We start from the raw sequence: 9043 nt of genomic DNA on the forward strand, positions 1-9043 counted from the left end.
TGGTACAGTGTGGAAACAAACTACTTCCTAAACGAATTACCTTCCTCGAGAGGTTTGTATCCCGGTGTACAGTAATTACGTTTTCATATCTTTTTCTTCTCAGAGCACGTAATTGAAACACACATAAAGCTGTCGTAACTGCGATTGTGTCTGGCTTGCAATGCCTCCCATGGTTGTCAGGACCGGAGCTACGAGTAAATCGGCGCCACATCGCCGTGCCGCCTGAAGGTGCACCTGACCAGTCAGCTAGGACGGCACTTGACTGTCTTGTTTTGGGTAATGAAAGATATCCTAGAATTACTGCGACAAAGGTATAGGGAAGTACCTTGCAGTTGGACGAATTTTCTGACCCTTAAACAGGCTCATTACTCTGATACGAACGTGGTTTTTCCTTGCCTTTCCTCTTCTGCAGGCTCACAGGATTCTTACCTGCCCTAACAACTTCTATGAACGTGCAAAGACCATTGTTACCGAGGTGCCCTACTCAGGCTACGAGGTGCAGTACGGACTGTTAAAGGAACCGTCAGTCCATAAGGCGTTTGAAAAGAAGCGCAACGTGAATGTCGCCCAATTCGGCCTGGTAGTTCGTCTTGGAGAGCCGTGGCTTGCGTGCTCCCATGATGACATTTTCAGGTAATCACTTTTATTGGGTTATTCTTTCCAATAGAAACTTTCAGGGATGAAGACGGCAGCGCAATGCTACTGGAAATCAAGTGTCCGTTTTCAAGACAGCAACAAATCTTGACCAAGAGGCCACTGCTGCAATATTTGTGCGGTCAAGACATTCTGGATTTGAGACGCAGCCATTCTTACTTGACACAGGTACAAGTGTGCTTGCACGTGCTAGGTTTGGAGTACTGTTACTTTTACATACCCACAGAAGTGGACTCACTCACTATGAAAGTAAAGAGAGGCGATGAGTTCCTGTCGTGGGCAGTGCCCAAGCTGCGAAACTTCTATTTTGAGAAATTTCTCAGAGCATTGCATGAATGTACAGACATCTGAGGTGTTTACGTCTCTTACCATTGTCCAAGAGCAGAGGCAATATATTAGTTACAAGTGTCGCGCCATCCCATTCCGAGCATCGAACATAGACAACAGTGCCTGTTAATAAGAACATTATTTATTTTTACATATTTGATAGATTTTATACAGAAATGTACAGCCTCATATGTCGCTGTAAAGCTAGTCATCTTAAGACTTCGTGTCTATATGAAAATTGTGCAATAATTTTTTTTCTAGTTTCCTGCCTCATTAGTTCTGTCATCATCATCATCAGCCTGGTTACGCCCACTGCAGGGCAAAGGCCTCTCCCATATTTCTCCAACAACCCCGATCATGTACTAATTGTGGCCATGCCGTCCCTGCAAACTTCTTAATCTCATCCGCCCACCTAACTTTCTGCCGTCCCCTGCTACGCTTCCCTTCCCTTGGAATCCAGTCCGTAACCCTTAATGACCATCGGTTATCTTCCCTCCTCATTACATGTCCTGCCCATGCCCATTTCTTTTTCTTGATTTCAACTAAGATGTCATTAACTCGCGTTTGTTCCCTCACCCAATCTGCTCTTTTCTTATCCCTTAACGTTACACCTATCATTCTTCTTTCCATAGCTCGTTGCGTCGTCCTCAATTTCAGTAGAACCCTTTTTGTAAGCCTCCAAGTTTCTGCCCCGTAGGTGAGTACTGGTAAGACACAGCTATTATACACTTTTCTCTTGAGGGATAATGGCAACCTGCTGTTCATGATCTGAGAATGCCTGCCAAACGCACCCCAGCCCATTCTTATTCTTCTGATTATTTCTGTCTCACGATCCGGATCCGCAGTCACTACCTGCCCTAAGTAGATGTATTCCCTTACGACTTCCAGTGCCTCGCTGCCTATTGTAAACTGCTGTTCTCTTCCGAGACTGTTAAACATTACCTTAGTTTTCTGCAGAATAATTTTTAGACCCACTCTTCTACTTTGCCTCTCCAGGTCAGTGAGCATGCATTGCAGTTGGTCCCCTGAGTTACTAAGCAAGGCAATATCATCAGCGAATCGCAAGTTACTAAGGTATTCTCCATTAACTTTTATCCCCATTTCTTCCCAATCCAGGTCTCTGAATACCTCCTGTAAACACGCTGTGAATAGCATTGGAGAGATCGTATCTCCCTGCCTGACGCCTTTCTTTATTGGGATTTTGTTGCTTTCTTTATGGAGGACTATGGTGGCTGTGGAGCCGCTATAGATATTTTTCAGTATTTTTACATATGGCTCGTCTACACCCTGATTCCGCAATGCCTCCATGACTGCTGAGGTTTCGACAGAATCAAATGCTTTCTCGTAATCAATGAAAGCTATATATAAGGGTTGGTTATATTCCGCACATTTCTCTATCACCTGATTGATAGTGTGAATATGATCTATTGTTGAGTAGCCTTTACAGAATCCTGCCTGGTCCTTTGCTTGACAGAAGTCTAAGGTGTTCCTGATTCTATTTGCGATTACCTTAGTAAATAGTTTGTAGGCAACGGACAGTAAGCTGATTGGTCTATAATTTTTCAAGTCTTTCGCGTCCCCTTTCTTATGGATTAGGATTATGTTAGCGTTTTTCCAAGATTCCGGTACGCTCGACGTTATGAGGCATTGCGTATACAGGGTGGCCAGTTTCTCTAGAACAATCTGCCCACCATCCTTCAACAAATCTGCTGTTACCTGATCCTCCCCAGCTGCCTTCCCCCTTTGCATATCTCCCAAGGCTTTCTTTACTTCTTCCGGCGTTACCTGTGGGATTTCGAATTCCTCTAGACTACTTTCTCTTCCATTATCGTCGTGGGTGGCACTGGTACTGTACAAATCTCTATAGAACTCCTCAGCCACTTGTACTATCTCATCCATATTAGTAATGATATTGCCGGCTTTGTCTCTTAACGCATACATCTGATTCTTGCCAATTCCTAGTTTCTTCTTCACTGTTTTTAGGCTTCCTCCGTTCCTGAGAGCATGTTCAATTCTATCCATATTATACTTCCTTATGTCAGCTGTCTTACGCTGGTTGATTAACTTTGAAAGTTCTGCCAGTTCTATTCTAGCTGTAGGGTTAGAGGCTTTCATACATTGGCGTTTCTTGATCAGATCTTTCGTCTCCTGCGATAGTTTACTGGTATCCTGCCTAACGGAGTTACCACCGACTTCCATTGCACACTCCTTAATGATGTCCACAAGATTGTCGTTCATTGCTTCAACACTAAGGTCCTCTTCCTGAGTTAAAGCCGAATACCTGTTCTGTGGCTTGATCTGGAATTGCTCTATTTTCCCTCTTACCGCTAACTCATTGATCGGCTTCTAATGTACCAGTTTCTTCCGTTCCCTTCTCAGGTCTAGGCTAATTCGAGTTCTTACCATCCTGTGGTCACTGCAGCGCACCTTGCCGAGCACGTCCACATCTTTTATGATGCCAGGGTTAGCGCAGAGTATGAGGTCTATTTCATTTCTAATCTCACCGTTCGGGCCCCTCCACGTCCACTTTCGGCTATCCCGTTTGCGGAAGAAGGTATTCATTATCCTCATATTATTCTGTTCCGCAAACTCTACTAATAACTCTCCCCTGATATTCCTAGTGCCTATGCCATATTCCCCCACGGCCTTGTCTCCAGCCTGCTTCTTGCCTACCTTGGCATTAAAGTCGCCCATTAGTATAGTGTATTTGGTTTTCACTCTACCCATCGCCGATTCCACGTCTTCATAGAAGCTTTCGACTTCCTGGCCATGATGACTGGATGTAGGGGCGTAGGCCTGTACAATCTTCATTTTGTACCTCTTATTAAGTTTCACAACAAGACCTGCCACCCTCTCGTTAATGCTATAGAATTCCTGTATGTTACCAGCTATATTCTTATTAATCAGGAATCCGACGCCTAGTTCCCTTCTCTCTGCTAAGCCCCGGTAGCACAGGACGTGCCCGCTTTTTAGCACTGTATATGCTTCTTTTTGCCTCCTAACTTCGCTGAGCCCTATTATATCCCATTTACTGCCCTCTAATTCCTCCAATAGCACTGCTAGATTCGCCTCACTAGATAACGTTCTAGCGTTAAGCGTTGCCAGGTTCATATTCCAATGGCGGCCTGTCCGGAGCCAGTGATTCTTAGCACCCTCTGCAGCGTCGCAGGTCTGACCGCCGCCGTGGTCAGTTGCTTCGCAGCTGCTGGGGACTGAGGGCCGGGGTTTGATTGTGTTGTTCATATAGGAGGTTGTGGCCAAGCACTGCACCAGGGTGGCCAATCCTGCTCTGGTGAGGGAGTGCGTTACCGGTTCTGGTCACCGGGATCAGGCCACACTCCAGGCCTGTTTATGCAATTTTATCAACACGCGGATTTTTTTTTTTAATCCGGTGGAAAATTGCCGGCACCGGGATTCGAACCACGGACCTCTTGCACGCGAGGCGGGTATTCTACCTCTACGCCACCGCTGCAACCTGTTCTGTAGTTCTGTAGCTTGGCAAAAATCGGTCTCTTCAGGTTGTGGGCAGTTGTGGGCTGGTAGCAAAATGTGGCATCACCAGCGTTGCGTCCTGCGCGCCAACACCTCTTTTTATGCCTGCGAATTCTTTATCGGCTAGGGCGACATCTCCTGGTTCAAGAAGGGACAAAAAATCTGATTCAATAGTTAGCGTGCTATCGCTCGTTCGACCTCCAAACCCCTTTGAAAGAAAAGTGATAAGCCCATTCGGAGCTATTCCAACAAGGTACTTGATTGTGTACCTTCCTTTGTAGTCCGAATACCACATGTTTTGTTTTTGGATTCCTGGAGGCACTTCAGTTTCAACTTCGGTGCAATCTATGACAACTCTGCATTTGGGATAGTGTAGTTTGAAACATGGAGGTAATGCGGCCAGAACAGCATTTTGTGACGGCCAGTATAGCCATTTCCTTGTTTCAGCATGGATGTTAAAAGTAGACCCTTGAAGAAACGAGACGCTGTTGTTTTGTGGACGCCAAAAAGAACACCGAGAAAAGAGAATGGCAGCCCATGCTTAAGTTTGATCAAAAAGAAGAGAATCTTGTTTTCAATAGACAGCTCATTCAACTTTTTTGGAGCAGGTGGCAGTATGCTTAGCAGAAGAGCAAATAATGAAAAATCAGTTGCTGTAAACGCATGAAAGGTGTTTTTGTCATGCTGAAGAGATCTGAACTGCATGAGAAAAGGCCCTTTGCACGCCAGCCCGGTGCTTTTGTCCGAAAAGCCCGGACTTCATGAGCTGCCCAAGCCTGTGCTGGACTCTTCTTTGTGACTGATGTAAAATGACGCATTTCCATCGCACAACTCTGCTATAAAGGTGATGTTCATGCTGAAAGTAGCGCTGCCGCCTTCCATCACTGTTGAGACCTGAAACCAGCATTTAAAACCAGCTTAGTACATCAGTCACGTTAAATGCAACAAAAAGCACGAATTATACGTTATAAGCTTTAGCTTACATCGGCAGGATGTGTGTCATCTGCACACTGGTCGCAGACAGAGGCACTTAAGTTGTCACTGTAAGGATGGCTGTCTGAAATATCTGGTTCGGGGCTTGTAACACACCCTGCTTGTTGACTGCAACAACTGGATATCTGTCATGCCCCATCCATCTTTCGCTCCTGGCGTTTTTTTTTCTGGCAAAGTAAGCATTATAAAGACCACGTCGCTTAGCATTTGCGGTGGCAGTCACATCCAAACAATATTGGTTCACTGAAGCACCGCGACCACGCAACGAAATCTACTCTCAACGCACAAAATCTATTGGCATTAGCCACACTACCCCAAGCTGAAGGCAAATTTAAAATACATATATATGCTCTACCTCGCATAACGGTCCCTTGACAGAGGCCCAGTCGATGCCTTGTACGCAGCGGGGTATATTGAGGGGAAGTAAGCGGGGTGGCCTTCTTTGTTAGATTTCTTGCCACCGATGAAATGTTTGCTGCATATCCTGGTATCGATTGCAGGTTTCCAGGTTGCAGGTTGGTATGGATTGCAGGATTGCAGCAGGTATGGATTCCACTTGCTGTCATCATTGCTGTAAAAGCAACCGATTCAGCGTTAACTCACTTGGCATAACGCCAGAACATAAAACAGCTTCCTTCTGCCGTCGGACGAGCGCGATCCAGCGTTGACGCCGTGCTACTTGATACGGTCGGCTCAGAAACCTGTGAAACTTCGTTCCTGGTGAGTTGCTGTACGTGCTGTTCGCGTAGAGTTGCTATATTCACTCTACAGGACAAGCTACCCATAGGGCCCATGCAGTGAAATCGGGAACCGCTAGAGCGCCGCCATGTTGCTACGCAATGAGGTGGCGTTTCGCTTGTAGTGTGGTGATGTGGTGTGCGTGCAGCCGTGTGTTTGGGCTTTATAAAGTTGGTTCTTTATTCTATGTTGCGTGATGGATGCTCAATGTTGGCAGTGCAGGGGGCAGTTGTGCAACCGAAGGATGATCCTGTTGAAGTTTCTGGCGGTATGAGGTTTTCAGCGATCGCGCCTGGTGCAGGAGTGTCACTCGGCGAGGTTATCAGCTAGGAGCTCGAAGCTATGGTCAGATTCCTCGTTGGCGTTCCATATTTGTGTTGTTGAATGTTGCATGTTGGAGCTTACAAATTGTGGCCGGTGAGTCCGCATGGCACATTCACATGGAACAAATTTCGAGGATGACCCATGTTTTGAGATATGCGCTCCCAGAGTGTGCACGAAATGCGTTGGTGGTAGGATTATTTGTAAGTTTCAATGCATCAAAAGGCATTTTGTTAACGAAGTAATTAGAACGTTATGTTTTTTGCCCCGAATTCGGCATGTTGTATCTGAAAACTGGTGGAAGTTGCAAAATTATTTTCACGTGGATGTGCCTTGTGAAATCACTGGTAATTCCTAAATAGCAAAGTGCGCTAAGGTAACTGGTTATAAAATTCAGAAGAACATTTTTGTTAATTAGTCAAATATGTATTTCCATGCCCTTTGCACATATTGCAGGTATCTTACAGTACTCGGGATATATCTGTAAATTTTACTGTATGACGCAAAGAAATAAATAAAATTCTGTTATTGTTGAAAATAAAACATAAACAGAGAATATAATGGGCTGTATAAGTATTACACATTTTTATGTAACGCACAGGCGTGCAATACAGTGCTGCATCAACTTGAAAAAGTACCCGACGTTGCAGAAGAGTACATTAGCCATTGCTGGGGCTTTGTTTTCGGAATTACGATTTATTAGTTATATTGCTATTTACTAACAACAAAACCTTGACAGCTGTTACTTGAATGCCATTGTTAAGCTATCTTTTGGCATGTGCAACATGTAGAGCAAGTCTAATGCTCTGAAGTTCAGCTGCCGGGCTAAGTTCCTCGCGCACGCCTGCTGCAGAAAAATCAGGGGCGGCTCATACGTAGCACGTCAAGCGTGCGTAGATTTATTCACAGGCCGGGAGCCTCGTGCAGTTCACAGTATATTCCCGCACAGTCAGTCGTCGACCGTCAGTATCACAAAATTGTTGCTATTTTGTAGCAAGCCTTCATCAACGTGATGATTTCACCTGCGTTACACATGGATTACTTCAGCCTCTTCAGATAAAGTACCACAAGTAAACGTTAACAGCTGAATGACAGATTTTACAAGAACTTCCGAAGTACCACGTAGACTGTAGCCAAGACGCACTATGACAAAGAGATGAAATAACTAGAAACAATGAAGTGTCCATACCGAGACATATTGTACGAACATTTGATGTTGGAAAGAAAACTTGCCTGATACGTTCGCAACACGCCGATCTATTCTTCAAGAACAGCCACACTTAATTTTCTTTCTTCCAAAACAGCACCAATATTCAGGGGGTAGTCATAGCGATGTTGTTCGCCAAACTACGCCGTCCATGATTTCAGAATTCATCACTTCAACTACATCGACAACCAATGACATGATTATTTTCAATCGTTCAAAGCACTAGTCATAAATGGCGCTTTGGGTCAAGTTGGAAGCTTATTGAGGCAATATGTATAACACAGTATAATCATTTATAGGCGACGGTACAGAAGTCAGAGGCTATAATGGGGCACCCCGCAGAGTATAAAAAATATCTGCAACCATTAATGTGGAAAAGGTGAAGCGTAGAGAAACTGTTTTATTGCTTTCAGACTGTGGTAATATAAACATCACGGGCTTAATTGTACTGGTAGCAATTCGTACAGTTCGTACAACTCTTAATGAAATCCAGATACTCGCGATATTCAATCCTTCAGGCACTTGTTTCATGCCACCATTAATCCGAATTCGCATACATTCCTAGACAAAAGTACACCCTTTGTGGTGTGTATTTGGCACACAACAATAATCGTCATGTGCCTTGCTTGCGTTTCCTTTTTCGAAAACTCCGCGCCCGTTAATTTCCTGTCGGGAATGCTATGCCATGCTGATAACGCGCATGCCGTTCGCTACTGGGAAGTACCGGGCTCACAGCGTTAAAAAAAGAAAATGTGGGCCAGACAGATGATGATTGTCGTTGTGCGGCAAAAGGGTGTAATTTATTTTAAGAGGGTATACTTCACTCTTAAAACGGTTGCACCATTTGGGGTGTATATTTGTCCCACAACAATGATCGTCATTTGCCTTGCTTGCGTTTCCTTTTTTGAAAACTGGGCGCTCGCTACTTTCCTGTCGAGAATGCTGTGTCAAACTGATAACGTGCAAGCCGTTCGTGAATGGAAAGTACCGGGCTCGCAGCGTTAAAGGAAGGAAATGTGGGCAAGATATGACGATTATTGTTCTTGTACAAGATAAGCCCCAAAGGGCGTAATTTTTTAAAGAGTGTTGTGTCCCAGTCGCAGTGGCGTGTTTCAAAGCAGACGCAACTTTATGTAGACGCAGACTTGGGGCACCATGACGCACGGCATTTCAGTTTTGCAAGATGCGAAAAACAAAGCGAACACCGCAATGCAGCCAAGAGCGCTGCAACTTCGTGTGGCGACAAGTAGAAAGGTGTCGCTGTGTCCAGTATAAAAGCCCACTGCGCGCAGGCAGAGACAAACAGAAGAC

The 9043-nt window shown here is 44.9% G+C and overlaps 1 pseudogene; it reads right to left on the bottom strand.

Moving 5' to 3' along the window:
• Nucleotides 1-4495: 4495 nt before the first annotated feature.
• LOC135909855 (uncharacterized) lies at nt 4496-6076 on the bottom strand (annotated as a pseudogene).
• Nucleotides 6077-9043: the final 2967 nt, after the last annotated feature.

Source organism: Dermacentor albipictus, chromosome 1 (assembly GCF_038994185.2).
Source record: "Dermacentor albipictus isolate Rhodes 1998 colony chromosome 1, USDA_Dalb.pri_finalv2, whole genome shotgun sequence".
In the NCBI taxonomy this organism is placed as follows: Eukaryota; Metazoa; Arthropoda; class Arachnida; order Ixodida; family Ixodidae; genus Dermacentor; species Dermacentor albipictus.